Source organism: Pseudophryne corroboree, chromosome 3, assembly GCF_028390025.1.
Source record: "Pseudophryne corroboree isolate aPseCor3 chromosome 3, aPseCor3.hap2, whole genome shotgun sequence".
Classification (NCBI taxonomy): domain Eukaryota; kingdom Metazoa; phylum Chordata; class Amphibia; order Anura; family Myobatrachidae; genus Pseudophryne; species Pseudophryne corroboree.
This window is the reverse complement of record NC_086446.1, coordinates 30,716,636-30,731,824: the sequence shown is the minus strand read 5'-3', so window position 1 is coordinate 30,731,824 and position 15,189 is coordinate 30,716,636. Positions and strand designations below refer to the sequence as shown.

Genomic DNA, 15,189 nt, shown 5'->3' with positions numbered 1-15,189 from the left:
TGCCACCGCCGGCCTACCCCGGACATCTTGGTTTTTGTAAGGGTTCGCTGAAGACCCTGAATTGAAGGTCAGAGGTAGTGAAAGCAACACCTACAAAGATGGGGGCCAGTTGTTCAGGTAGGGGGCGATCAACCTCGGTTCGGGTTGATTTAGTAAACCGGCCAATAGGGTCGGCAAGGTCTACAGACCAGGAGGTCCGAGATGGATCACACACAAAGGTATTGTGCAATGAATGGGAAAATAAGAATTTACTTACCGATAATTCTATTTCTCATAGTCCGTAGTGGATGCTGGGGACTCCGTAAGGACCATGGGGAATAGCGGCTCCGCAGGAGACTGGGCACATCTAAAGAAAGCTTTAGGACTAACTGGTGTGCACTGGCTCCTCCCCCTATGACCCTCCTCCAAGCCTCAGTTAGGATACTGTGCCCGGACGAGCGTACACAATAAGGAAGGATTTTGAATCCCGGGTAAGACTCATACCAGCCACACCAATCACACCGTATAACTTGTGATCTGAACCCAGTTAACAGTATGATAACAGAGGAGCCTCTGAAAAGATGGCTCCCAACAATAATAACCCGATTTTTGTAACAATAACTATGTACAAGTATTGCAGACAATCCGCACTTGGGATGGGCGCCCAGCATCCACTACGGACTATGAGAAATAGAATTATCGGTAAGTAAATTCTTATTTTCTCTAACGTCCTAAGTGGATGCTGGGGACTCCGTAAGGACCATGGGGATTATACCAAAGCTCCCAAACGGGCGGGAGAGTGCGGATGACTCTGCAGCACCGAATGAGAGAACTCCAGGTCCTCCTCAGCCAGGGTATCAAATTTGTAGAATTTAGCAAACGTGTTTGCCCCTGACCAAGTAGCTGCTCAGCAAAGTTGTAAAGCCGAGACCCCTCGGGCAGCCGCCCAAGATGAGCCCACTTTCCTTGTGGAACGGGCTTTTACAGATTTTAGCTGTGGCAGGCCTGCCACAGAATGTGCAAGCTGAATTGTACTACAAATCCAACGAGCAATAGTCTGCTTAGAAGCAGGAGCACCCAGCTTGTTGGGTGCATACAGGATAAACAGCGAGTCAGATTTCCTGACTCCAGCCGTCCTGGAAATATTTTCAGGGCCCTGACAACATCCAGCAACTTGGATTCCTCCAAGTCCCTAGTAGCCGCAGGCACCACAATAGGTTGGTTCAGGTGAAAACGCTGGAACCACCTTAGGGAGAAACTGAGGATGAGTCCTCAATTCCGCCCTGTCCGAATGGAAAATCAGATAAGGGCTTTTACAGGATAAAGCCGCCAATTCTGACACGCGCCTGGCCCAGGCCAGGGCCAACAGCATGACCACTTTCCATGTGAGATATTTTAACTCCACAGATTTAAGTGGTTCAAACCAATGTGACTTTTGGAACCCAAACTACATTGAGATCCCAAATTGCCACTGGAGGCACAAAAGGAGGCTGTATATGCAGTACCCCTTTTACAAACGTCTAAACTTCAGGGACTGAAGCTAGTTCTTTTTTGGAAGAAAATTGACAGGGCCGAAATCTGAACCTTAATGGACCCCAATTTCAGGCCCATAGACACTCCTGTTTGCAGGAAATGTAGGAGTCGACCCAGTTGAATTTCCTCCGTCGGGCCTTACTGGCCTCGCACTACGCAACATATTTTCGCCAATTGCGGTGATAATGTTTTTGCGGTTACATCCTTCCTGGCTTTAGATCAGGATATGGATGACTTCATCCGGAATGCCTTTTTTCCTTCAGGATCCGGTGTTCAACCGGCATGCCGTCAAACGCAGCCGCGGTAAGTCTTGGAACAGACAGGGTCCTTGCTGGAGCAGGTCCCTTCTTAGAGGTAGAGGCCACGGATCCTCCGTGAGCATCTCTTGAAGTTCCGGTTACCAAGTCCTTCTTGGCCAATCCGGAGCCACGAATATAGTGCTTTCTCCTCTCCATCTTATCAATCTCAGTACCTTGGGTATGAGAGGCAGAGGAGGGAACACATACACTGACTGGTACACCCACGGTGTTACCAGAGCGTCTACAACTATTGCCTGAGGGTCTCTTGACCTGGCGCAATACCTGTCGAGTTTTTTAATCATGTGGACGACTTCTGGGTGAAGTCCCCACTCTCCCGGGTGGAGGTCGTGCTGAGGAAGTCTGCTTCCCAGTTGTCCACTCCCGGAATGAATACTGTTGACGGTGCTATCACATGATTTTCCGCCCAGCGAAGAATCCCTGCAGCTTCTGCCATTGCCCTCCTGCTTCTTGTGCCACCCTGTCTGTTTACGTGGGTGACTGCCATGATGTTGTCCGACTGGATCAACACCGGCTGACCTTGAAGCAGAGGTCTTGCTAAGCTTAGAGCATTGTAAATGGCCCTTAGCTTCAGGATATTTATGTGAAGTGATGTATCCAGGCTTGACCCTAAGCCCTGGATATTCCTTCCCTGTGTGACTGCTCCCCAGCCTCGCAGGCTGGCATCCGTGGTCACCAGGACCCAGTCCTGAATGCCGAATCTGCGGCCCTCTAGAAGATGAGCACTCTGCAACCACCACAGGATGGATACCCTTGTCCTTGGTGACAGGGTTATCCGCTGATGCATCTGAAAATGCGACCCGGACCATTTGTCCAGTAGGTTCCACTGGAAAGTTCTTGCGTGGAATCTAACGAATGGGATTGCTTCGTAGGAAGCCACCATTTTTACCCAGAACCCTTGTGCATTGATGCACTGAGACTTGGTTCGGTTTTAGGAGGTTCCTGACTAGCTCGGATAACTCCCTGGCTTTCTCTTCCGGGAGAAACACCTTTTTTCTGGACTGTGTCCAGGAACATCCCTAGGAAACAGAAGACAAGTCGTCGGAACCAGCTGCGATTTTGGAATATTGAGAATCCAATCGTGCTGCCGCAACACTACCTGAGATAGTGCTACACCGACTTCCAACTGTTCCCTGGATCTTACCCTTATCAGGGAATCGTCCAAGTAAGGGATAACTAAAATTTCCTTCCTTCGAAGGGATATCATTTCGGCCATTACCTTGGTAAAGACCCGGGGTGCCGTGGACCATCCCTACGGCAGCGTCTGAACTGATAGTGACAGTTCTGTACCATAACCTGAGGTACCCTTGGTGAGAAGGGTAAATTTTGACATGAAGGTAAGCATCCTTGATGTCCCGAGACATCATGTAGTCCCCTTCTTCCAGGTTCGCAATCACTGCTCTGAGTGACTCAATCTTGAATTTGAACCTCTGTATGTAAGTGTTCAAAGATTTTAGATTTTAGATTTAGATTTAGAATCGGTCTCACCGAGCCGTCTGGCTTCGGTACCACAATAGTGTGGAATAATACCCCGTTCCCTGTTGCAGGAGGGGTACCTTGATTATCACCTGCTGGGAATACAGCTTGTGAATGGCTTCCAAAACTGCCTCCCTGTCAGAGGGAGACGTCGGTAAAGCCGACTTTTGGAAACGGCGAGGGGGAGACGTCTCGAATTCCAATATGTACCCTTGAGATATTACCTGAAGGATCCAGGGGTCTACTTGCGAGTGAGCCCACTGCGCACTGAAATTCATTGAGAACGGGCCCCCACCGTGCCTGAGCTTGTAAGGCCCTAGCGTCATACTGAGGGCTTGGCAGAGGCGGGAAAGGGTTTCTGTTCCTGGGAACTGGCTAATCTCTTCAGCCTTTTTCCTCTCCCTCTGTCACGAGCAGAAAAGAGGAACCTTTTGTCCGCTTGCCAACAAAGGACTGCGCCTGATAATACGGCGTCTTATTTTGAGAGGCGACCTGGGGTACAAACGTGGATTTCCCAGTTGTTGCCGTGGCCACCAGGTCTAAAAGACCGACCCCAAATGTCCCTTTTCAAAGGCAATACTTCCAAATGCCGTTTGGAATCCGCATCACCTGACCATTTTACTGGTAGAATTGGACAACGCACTTATACTTGATGCCAGTCGGCAAATATTCCGCTGTGCATCATGCATATATAGAAATGCATCTTTTAAATGCTCTATAGGCAATAATATACTATCCTTATCTAGGATATCAATATTTCCAGTCAGGGAATCCGACCATGCCAACCCAGCACTGCACCTCCAGGCTGAGGCGATTGCTGGTCGCAGTATAACACCAGTATGTGTGTGAATACATTTTTGGATACCCTCCTGCTTTCTATCAGCAGGATCCTTAAGGGCGGCCATCTCATGAGAGGGTAGAGCCCTTGTTCTTACAAGCGTGTGAGCGCCTTATCCCCCCTAGGGGGTGTTTCCCAACGCACCCTAACCTCTGGCGGGAAAGGGTATACACCAATACTTTTTAAGAAATTATCAATTGTTATCGGGGGGAAACCCACGCATCATCACACACCTCATTTTATTTCTCAGATTCAGGAAAACTACAGGTAGTTTTTTCCTCACCGAACATAATACCCCTTTTTGGTGGTACTCGTATTATCAGAAATGTATAAAACATTTTCCATTGTCTCAATCATGTAACGTGTGGCCCTACTGGAAATCACGGTTGTCTCTTCACCGTCGACACAGGAGTCAGTATCCGTGACGGCGTCTGTATCTGCCATCTGAGGTAACGGGCGCTTTAGAGCCCCTGACGGCCTATGAGACGTCTGGACAGGCACAAGCTGAGTAGCCGGCTGTCTCATGTCAACCACTGTTTTTTTATACAGAGCTGACACTGTCACGTAATTTTCAACAGTACATCCACTCAGGTGTCGACCCCCTAGGTGGTGACATCACTGTTACAGACACTATGCTCCGTCTCCACATCATTTTTCTCCTCATACATGTCGACACAAACGTACCGACACACAGCACACACACAGGGAATGCTCTGATAGAGGACAGGACCCCACTAGCCCTTTGGGGAGACAGAGGGAGAGTATGCCAGCACACACCGGAGCGCTATATATATATACAGGGATAACCTTATATAAGTGTTTTTCCCCTTATAGCTGCTGTATGTTTTAATACTGCGCCTAATTAGTGCCCCCCTCTCTTTTTTTAACCCTTTCTGTAGTGTAGTGACTGCAGGGAAGAGCCAGGGAGCTTCCCTCCAACTGAGCTGTGAGGGAAAATGGCGCCAGTGTGCTGAGGAGATAGGCTCCGCCCCCTTTTCGGCGGCCTTATCTCCCGTTTTTCTGTATATTCTGGCAGGGGTTAAATGCATCCATATAGCCCAGGAGCTATATGTGATGTATTTTTTGCCATGTAAGGTATTTTTATCATGTTTTATTGCGTCTCAGGGCGCCCCCCCCAGCGCCCTGCACCCTCAGTGACCGGAGTATGAAGTGTGCTGAGAGCAATGGCGCACAGCTGCAGTGCTGTGCGCTACCTTATTGAAGACAGGAACGTCTTCTGCCGCCGATTTTTCCGGACCTCTTCGCTCTTCTGGCTCTGTAAGGGGGCCGGCGGCGCGGCTCCGGGACCCATCCAGGCTGGGCCTGTGATCGTCCCTCTGGAGCTAATGTCCAGTAGCCAAGAAGCCCAATCCACTCTGCATGCAGGTGAGTTCGCTTCTTCTCCCCTTAGTCCCTCGATGCAGTGAGCCTGTTGCCAGCAGGTCTCACTGAAAATAACAAACCTAAACTAAAACTTTCACTAAGAAGCTCAGGAGAGCCCCTAGTGTGCACCCTTCTCGTCCGGCACAGAAATCTAACTGAGGCTTGGAGGAGGGTCATAGGGGGAGGAGCCAGTGCACACCAGTTAGTCCTAAAGCTTTCTTTAGATGTGCCCAGTCTCCTGCGGAGCCGCTATTCCCCATGGTCCTTACGGAGTCCCCAGCATCCACTTAGGACGTTAGAGAAAGAATGACTGTGCATGATGGGGAAAAGTTCCCACTGGTAGGCAGTTTTAGTCCCGAGGTGTTACAGAATCTAAGGAGAAGGATATGTCTCATTAAATCTGCAAAGAGACGGATCAAATATTATGATTGTTTACAATTATGGCAACAGGAAGGTGAAATACAAGGAGGATTAGCTCATACAGCTGACTCTCACTTTGGTAAGAAAAATATGGCAGCGAGAGAGAGGGTGGTTACAGAGAATGGCACACTGGTGTTTGATAAACATGCACTTAGCAACTGTATTATAGATGATAAGAACAATTGTAATAAACGTAACAAGAATAATTGTAATACTGTTAAATGTACAACTATTAACCCATGCAAGTTGCACCCCATGTTAAACTTCCCTCAGGATTACCAGCAAGAAAGTGAACCTAGCACGATGTCGGCATCTTTTCCAGCAGCCATCACACAAGACTTCCAGGTGGACACGACCAATTCGGTAAAGGCAATAATCAAACCCCCTAACGGAGGGTCAGGTGAGGTCGTGTCAACAGGTAAGTACGGTATTGTATGTTACTCACAGACAAATGCATCTTACACCGAAGAGTTAACACAAAATAGCATAATGGAACAAAATCCTGTCAGGGTGAACACAATCCCCAATGAAAGGACTAATAGTCACAAGGTCACTCCCATCAGAGACATTGCTATGCGATGTCCCTGGTCCAGGATGGAATTGATGACAATTATGTCTGAATTCCCTGATCCCAGGAGAAATCTAGCCGCATGTCAGAAGTACATTAGAGAGTTAGGTAATTCCGCAGAACCCACCAACAAAGGTTGGCGGGCAGTGCTGAGGGCATGTCTGCCCTCCAATGTTGACTCTGCGAAATTTATTACTGATTGTGAATTAGACACCGAAATACCTCAAACGGAGGAACACAATCAGGAATGTATTAAGCAGATCAACCGACAGTTAGGAGTATATTTCCCAGCCGTTGTCGAGTGGAAAGAAATCTTCTCCATAAGACAAAGAGAGGGGGAAATCACTCCTAATTACTTTCATCGGGCACTGCAGGAAATGGCTAGATACACTGGTATAGAAGATATTAAATCAAATGTACACTACAGGAAAGTAGCAGTTTATGTGTTAATAAATGGTTTAAAGGAAGTATTAAGAACGAGTATACAAGCCTCTCTACCTAACTGGAGAGATATCTCAGTGGCCGATTTGAAAGAGTCCGTTATTAATCATGACCGGAACATTAAAAGCAAGCCACAAACCCCTGTGAATAGGTCAAAAGTAAGAAGGTGTTACAACTGCTTAAGGGAAGGTCATGTTGCACGAGATTGTAGGTCTAAAAACACACACAAGATATATACACCCCCTAGACAACGACATGACCATAATAGTCAAAGAACCAGGGAAACACAGGAAGAGCGGTTGATGGTGATGAGCATCCAAGCGTTTGAGGAGGCATCAAATCAACCAAGACCTCAGGTCACTGGCACTTGGAGGAAGCCCAGGGCTTGTTTTCTTTGTAAAAGAGAAGGGCATTATGCCAGCAACTGTAACAGCCCACATAAAGTCAGACCCCCTAGACAAGAACACGAGCAGAGTTACGACACTCGGAAGTATAACCAGGTATCACACATGTCAAATTTTGGTCCACACATATAATTTATGATTAGGAAAGTTGATCATTAACCTTGATAAAGCCTGAGGTAACAGTTAACAAATTGGGAGGTCATTCCTTGAAGACACAGGAATGACCGGGTAAGAATTGTAATGTATCTGTAAAATGTTTCTTTTTCCCCATCTCTGATGTTCACCACAACAGCTCCAACATCACCTGACTACCTGACCTTTTCAGAAGTCTACCAAACCCCAGTATGACCTACCAGCATCGATGTATCCTGGCCAGATACAAAGGGTGGAGTATGGAAATACTGGTGGGAGAGACTATGCAAAGATACCATTGGACATGTAGATGTGACAGCCTGATGGTGAACGGAAGATCTGACAATGTTTCGTTGTTTATTGTTGGTTTATGTAACATATATATATGAATTGCTCTCTCTCTCTCTTTTGTTTTTTTTTCTCCTTCTTTCTCATGTTCTCATGCTTTAAAGATGGTATGTCACACATCAGTTAGACAAATGGTAATGCAAGATTTTTGCTCCTTACAGAGAGATCGCTGATTTGGAAGGAATATTGTATCACCGGAGTGTTCGTTTGGAAGACTGAGAGACAGCACCTTTGAGATGACAACAGAACAAGAAAACAAACAAGACTAGAGGACATAAGACATCGTAACATTTTTCTTTCCCTTCAAAGTATTTTTTTGTACCCCCATTACAATTTCTCTTTCTCCTCCTGTAAGATGGACTCGCCCCAAGAGACTGCAGTCCGTGTTTTCCTGTTGACCAGAGCAGTCTGTTTCGGTGAGAGTACCAGTGAGGTCGAGAAAGGATCCAGAATGGGTTTCTGATGACTGAGACGGAGGCATAAATTTCCAATAGCAACACAATCACCAAGCAAAGGCGACATTGTGAAGGATTGTTAGCTGAAGAAAATTGCATCTGTAGGCATTGTAATAACTTAGTTGAGCACGGGTGCATAAAGAAATGTCAGTCCAGTTTTAATGTCCACATGGACCGGCATCCATTGAGTGACTATCACTCCTTAGTGGGTAAAGTGTTAAATCAGACAGACTGTTGGGTATGCTCTCAAGTACCTCAAGGTCATAGCAAATCAGGACTAGTACCATTCCCATTAACGATAGGGGAGGTACTTGAGTTAAGTGGTGGGAGGCCGGTGGACAAGAGGTTTAATATCTCTAGTCCTCCTAGTTTGAAGCTCCACCAATATCATGTGGATAGGTCCTTAGTGTGCTTTAACATTTCCAATCCCCGAAAGCCGGGAAATTGGGAAGTGTCATGGAGTAATCAAACCATGACATTCTCACATAGAGCCGATAGAATGCCTACAGATACAGAGCTCATACGCCACAGTGGAAAATATTTCCGATATAGGTATACCCTAGGAAGTAGGACAATGAGAGTTGGAGAGGTATCACCAGGATACTGTGCACAGATCGTACAAACTGATACGTGTACTAAACAGATGGGAGAATTAGGGTTAGGAGAGTTCACATGGAAAATTTGTAATATGGTTATGTCACATTCAGTCCCATATGTTCTCCCCGATGATGCATATTTCATATGCGGGAGAAAGGCGTATGAGTGGCTTGCCCCAAACTCAGAAGGGTTGTGTTATATTGGAAAGGTACCGCCTGAAGTAATGACTGTATCGCATAACAAAATTGATTTGATTTACGACCCAACCATTGAGACCACGCTGTGATAAAATGTGATTCCAAGATCCGTTTCTTTCACCCGTTTCTCCTTTGTTTTTCTCCAAGGTACAAAGACTCGCTTGGAAGAAGGATTTGAAGACCACATTTATACAAAGATTTTTTTATGGACTATGTTGCCGGCCCCCAATATCCCTAGTGACTTTAATGAAAACGCTAGCCCAGAACTTTAGTGATTTAAAATTTTATGGACATTGAAACGGCTTTGATCGCATTATAGCAAAAGCCCAAAGAGACTACAGTCAACATGTACATCGAGACAAGACGCAAGACAAGACCTCAATCAACAAATGTATATTAAACTCACATAGTTTATGACTGCATTTACCATAATTGCTTCTTATCTTCATTTCTACAACCTTCAGGTAATGATACACATAGTCGATAGGGAACATAGGCACAGATATCAGCACTCGCATATTCCCCCCATTCATGTATCATCAACTAAAATGTGCTCCCCCATTTTGTTGCAACCAAAAGCCGAAAAGAGATCGGTAAAGTTTGACAGCCCATCCACAGGCCCGTAATACGGGATAAGAAGGAATTCAAATGTATACTTCGCAATACCTCGAAGCTTGATTTAAAACACGTACGGCACGATGATACATGACCCCTCAAACATGGACTCATACACACATGCTTCTACTATCTCACTAGGTCATACCTTTTTCCCACCTTCCTCTCTTCTCCCTTACCCAATCATAGAAATGTATTTATGCATGACATATATTTTTCTCTTTTTGAACTGTTTAGGAAGTGGCAGTTATTGATGACTGCCAAAGGGTGGACTGTCAAAGTCAGAAAAAATATCATGCTACACGTTGCCATATATTCACCTCATGCGCGTGCCTGCTGCACGTGCACATTCTCTCCCGTGCGTGCGGATATACGCAGCCGCGTGATGGCGCCTCGGCCATGCGCTCGAGCGCCTGGTATGTGCATTTACGGTAGAGTTTGTGTGCGTCTAGCGGGCGACTCAATCATTTAATAATAGAACCAAATAGTATGTTTTATAGATAATGTTCCCCTTAATAATGACTGTAAGTTTGGTTAATGTAAATGGTCGCTGGACAGAGGAATTCCTCTTTGTATGGTACGTAGGGTCAGACAGGGTTTGAACAGCTGTGTCTGGTACCTAACTAAAGAACATTTTAATAGCAACAATCCGGTGTTGGTTAGGTAAAGATTAATCGCTCCTGCGTAAAGTTATGGCCATTAGTAGATTCTGGACATTTCATATATTTGCGATTCATTACCCATGCGGCGGGAATCTTCAGATTCCCTCCCACTTGAGCAGTTTGATATAGTCACAGCCCACCTGTTCAAACTAACCTATGACCTTTTGTTATGATGCAAGGAGACATTCCTGTGTCCAATGAACAATGAGATTATAGGTCCCTTTGTAGTATACTGTACTCAGTGTATATAAGATCAGCCAGCCTGCGCAGCTCACTCTCACTCCACAAACAGTTTTCATATTGACTAACTCGGAGCTGGTACCAGGCTGCGCAGCGATCATTCCCAGTGTGTGTAAGTAATTCTCTGTAATCATCTCGCTCTTTGTTTGTATTGGCCACATTCTCTCTCTCTCTGTTTAGTATAAGACTGTAACGTTAATGTATATTTGTCTAGATATTCTGTTAGAATTATATGTTAGTCTGTAGTGTATGACTTGTGAACTGTTTACCTTTTTCGATATAACTAAAAGCTTGTTAGTAAAGGTGTTGGAACCTTAGCACGGTATCGTGTGTTCATTACATTGCTGAGGGTAATAGGAGCGTCTCGATCGCTCAAACAGCTTTAGTGTTAATCAGGTTAAGCAGCGTTATATCGCTACAGTGTTTCAGTACAAGGTTTACAGTATAAGAGTGTCCTTTCTGTGTGTTACATTCAAGGTTTACTGATTGTCATCTTGTAAGCGTCTGCGCCGCTCGTGATCTCCTCGTGGTCTCGAGCGTCCGCTACGCTGGTAGCGTAGCATTACGGTAGTCGCTCGCCTATAGCGTGCTCGACACCACGCATTAAGCTGTGAGCGAGCGTGCCGCATAAGCGTCTCGATCACGGCCGAGCGTATGCTACGCTAAGTGCGTACCCTTACGGTACCCCATACGCCAATTGCGTACTGTGTCTCTTACCCATTATTGTGAAGGTTATAAGGTAATCAAAATCAGCGTTATCAGCACGGTGAGATCTGGGTGTGTGGGGAATATATACTGCGGGCACGGTGAGAGCTGGGTGTGAGGGGGAATATATACTGTGGGCACGGTGAGAGCTGGGTGTGAGGGGGAATATATACTGCTGGCACGGTGAGAGCTGGGTGTGAGGGGAATATATACTGCGGGCACGATGAGAGCTGTGTGTGATGGGAATATATACTACAGGCACGGTGAGAGCTGGGTGTGAGGGGGAATATATACTGTGGGCACGGTGAGAGCTGGGTGTGAGGGGGAATATATACTGCGGGCACGGTGAGAGCTGGGTGTGAGGGGGAATATATACTGCGGGCACGGTGAGAGCTGGGTGTGAGGGGAATATATACTGCGGGCACGATGAGAGCTGTGTGTGATGGGAATATATACTACAGGCACGGTGAGAGCTGGGTGTGAGGTGGGAATATATACTGTGGGCACGGTGAGAGCTGGGTGTGAGGGGGAATATATACTGTGGGCACAGTGAGAGCTGGGTGTGAGGGGAATATATACTGTGGGCACGGTGAGAGCTGGGTGTGAGGGGAAATATATACTGCATGCACAGTGAGAGCTGGATGTGAGGGGGAATATATACTGCGTGCACGGTGAGAGCTGGGTGTGAGGGGAAATATATACTGCGGGCACGGTGAGAGCTGGGTGTGAGTGGGAATATATACTGAGGGCACAGTTAGAGCTGGGTGTGAGTGGGAATATACACTGAGGGCACAGTGAGAGCTGGGTGTGAGGGGGGAATATATACTGCAGGCACTGTGAGAGCTCGTGTGAGGAGGAATATATACTGCTGGCACGGTGAGAGCTGGGTGTGAGGGGAATATATACTGTGGGCACAGTGAGAGCTGGGTGTGAGGGGAATATATACTACGGGCATGGTGAGAGCTGGGTGTGAGGGGAATATATACTGCGGGCACGATGAGAGCTATGTGTGATGGGAATATATACTACGGGCACGGTGAGAGCTGGGTGTGAGGTGGGAATATATACTGTGGGCACGGTGAGAGCTGGGTGTGAGGGGGAATATATACTGTGGGCACAGTGAAAGCTGGGTGTGAGGGGAATATATACTGTGGGCACGGTGAGAGCTGGGTGTGAGGGGAAATATATACTGCATGCACGGTGAGAGCTGGATGTGAGGGGGAATATATACTGCGTGCACGGTGAGAGCTAGGTGTGGGGGGAATATATACTACGGGCATGGTGAGAGCTGGGTGTGAGGGGAATATATACTGCGGGCACAGTGAGAGCTGAGTGTGAGGGGGAATATATACTGCAGGCACGGTGAGAGCTGGGTGCGAGGGGGAAAATATCCTGCGGGCACGGTGAGAGCTGGGTGTGAGGGGGAATATATACTGCGGGCACGGTGAGACTGGGTGTGAGGTAGAATATATACTGCGGGCAAAGTGAGATGAGAGCTGGGTGTGAGGTAGAATATATACTGCGGGCACGACAGCTGGGTGTGAGGGGGAATATATACTGCGGGCACGGTGAGAGCTGGGTGTGAGGTAGAATGTATACTGCGGGCACAGTGAGAGCTGGGTGTGAGGGGAAATATATACTGCAGGCACGGTGAGAGCTAGGTGTGAGAGGAATATATACTGCGTGCACAGTGAGAGCTGGATGTGAGGGGGAATATATACTGCGGGCACGGTGAGAGCTGGGTGTGAGGGGGAATATATACTGCGGGCACGGTGAGAGCTGGGTATGAGGGGGAATATATACTACGGGCACGGTGAGAGCTGGGTATGAGGGGGAATATATACTACGGGCACGGTGAGAGCTGGGTGTGAGGTGGGAATATATACTGTGGGCACGGTGAGAGCTGGGTGTGAGGGGAATATATACTGCGTGCACAGTGAGAGCTGGATGTGAGGGGGAATATATACTGTGGGCACGGTGAGAGCTGGGTGTGAGGGGGAATATATACTGCGGGCACGGTGAGAGCTGGGTGTGAGGGGAAATATATACTGCGGGCACAGTGAGAGCTGGGTGTGAAGGGGAATATATACTGCAGGCACAGTGAGAGCTGGGTGTGAGGAGGAATATATACTGCAGGTACGGTGAGAGCTGGGTGTGAGTGGGAATATATACTGCAGGCACGGTGAGAGCTGGGTGTGAGGGGGGAATATATACTGCGGGCACAGTGAGAGCTGGGTGTGAGGGGGAATATATACTGAGGGCACAGTGAGAGCTGGATGTGAGGGGGAATATATACTGCGGCACGGTGAGAGCTGGGTGTGAGGGGGGAATATATACTGTGGGCACGGTGAGAGCTGGGTGTGAGGGGGGAATATATACTGCAGGCACGGCGAGAGCTGGGTGTGAAGGGGAATATATACTGCAGGCACGGTGAGAGCTGGGTGTGAGGGGGAATATATACTGCAGGCACGGCGAGAGCTGGGTGTGAGGGGGAATATATACTGTGGGCACGGTGAGAGCTGGGTGTGAGGGGGGAATATATACTGCAGGCACGGCGAGAGCTGGGTGTGAGGGGGAATATATACTGCGAGCACGGTGAGAGCTGGATGTGAGGGGGAATATATACTGTGGGCACGGTGAGAGCTGGGTGTGAGGGGGAATATATACTGCGGGCACAGTGAGAGCTGGATGTGAGAGGGGAATATATACTGCGGGCACGGTGAGTGCTGGGTGTAAGGGGGAATATATACTAAGGTCACGGTGAGAGCTGGGTGTGAGGGGAAATATATACTGCGGGCACAATGAGAGCTGGGTGTGAGGGGGAATATATACTGCGGGCACAGTGAGAGCTGGGTGTGAGGGGGAATATATACTGCGGGCACAGTGAGAGCTGGGTGTGAGGGGGGAATATACACTGCGGGCACGGTGAGAGCTGGGTGTGAGGAAATATACACTGCGGGCACAGTGAGAGCTGGGTGTGAGGGGGAATATATACTGCGGGCACGGTGAGAGCTGGGTGTGAGGGGGTTATATATACTATGGGCACGGTGAGAGCTGGGTGTGAGGGAGGAATATATACTGCGGGGACAGGGGTGTGAGGGGGAATATATACTACAGGCGCGGTGAGAGCTGGGTGTGAGGGAGTATACTGTGGGCACGGTGGGTGTAAGGGGAATATATATTGTGGGCACGGTGGGTGTAAGGGGAATATATATTGTGGGCACGGTGAACGTGAGGGGTAAAATTTACTGAAGGCTTGGTGAGACCTGGGTGTTAGGGGGAATATATACTGCGGGTACAGTGAAAGCTGGGTGTGAGGGGAAATATATATTGTGGGCACGGTGGGCGTGAAGGAGAGTATTTACTGCGGGCATGGTGGAAGCGTGAAGTGGGAATTAATACTGCGGGCAAGGTGGGTGTGAGGAGGAATATATACTGCAGGCACATTGGATGTGAGCGGTAATATATATTACAGGCACGTTGGATGTGAGCGGGATATATACTGCGGGTACGGTGGGCGTGAGGGTGAATATATGCTGTGGGCACGGTGGGCGTGACGGTGAATATATGCTGCGGGCATGGTGGGGGTGAGGGGGAATATACTGCGGTCACGGTGGGCTTGAGGTGGAATATATACTGCAGGCACGAAGGGTAATATATACTGCGGGCACGGTAGGCGTGTAGAGGAATTTGTACTGCGGGCACAGTGGGTGTGAAGGGTAATATATACTGCAGGCACAGTGGGCATGAGGGGGAATATATATACTGTGGCACGGTGAGCGTGATGGGGAATATATACTGCGGGCACGGTGGGCGTGAGGGGGAATATATTCTACAGGGCACGGTGGGCGTGAGGGAGAATATATACTGCGGGCATGA

At 48.0% G+C, this 15,189-nt stretch overlaps 1 protein-coding gene across 1 annotated transcript in view; it reads right to left on the bottom strand.

Annotated features, from left to right (window-relative positions):
• LOC135054597 (oocyte zinc finger protein XlCOF6.1-like) overlaps positions 1 to 15,189 on the bottom strand; it is a 219,385-nt gene that overhangs the window by 203,090 nt on the left and 1,106 nt on the right. The window lies entirely within an intron of this gene.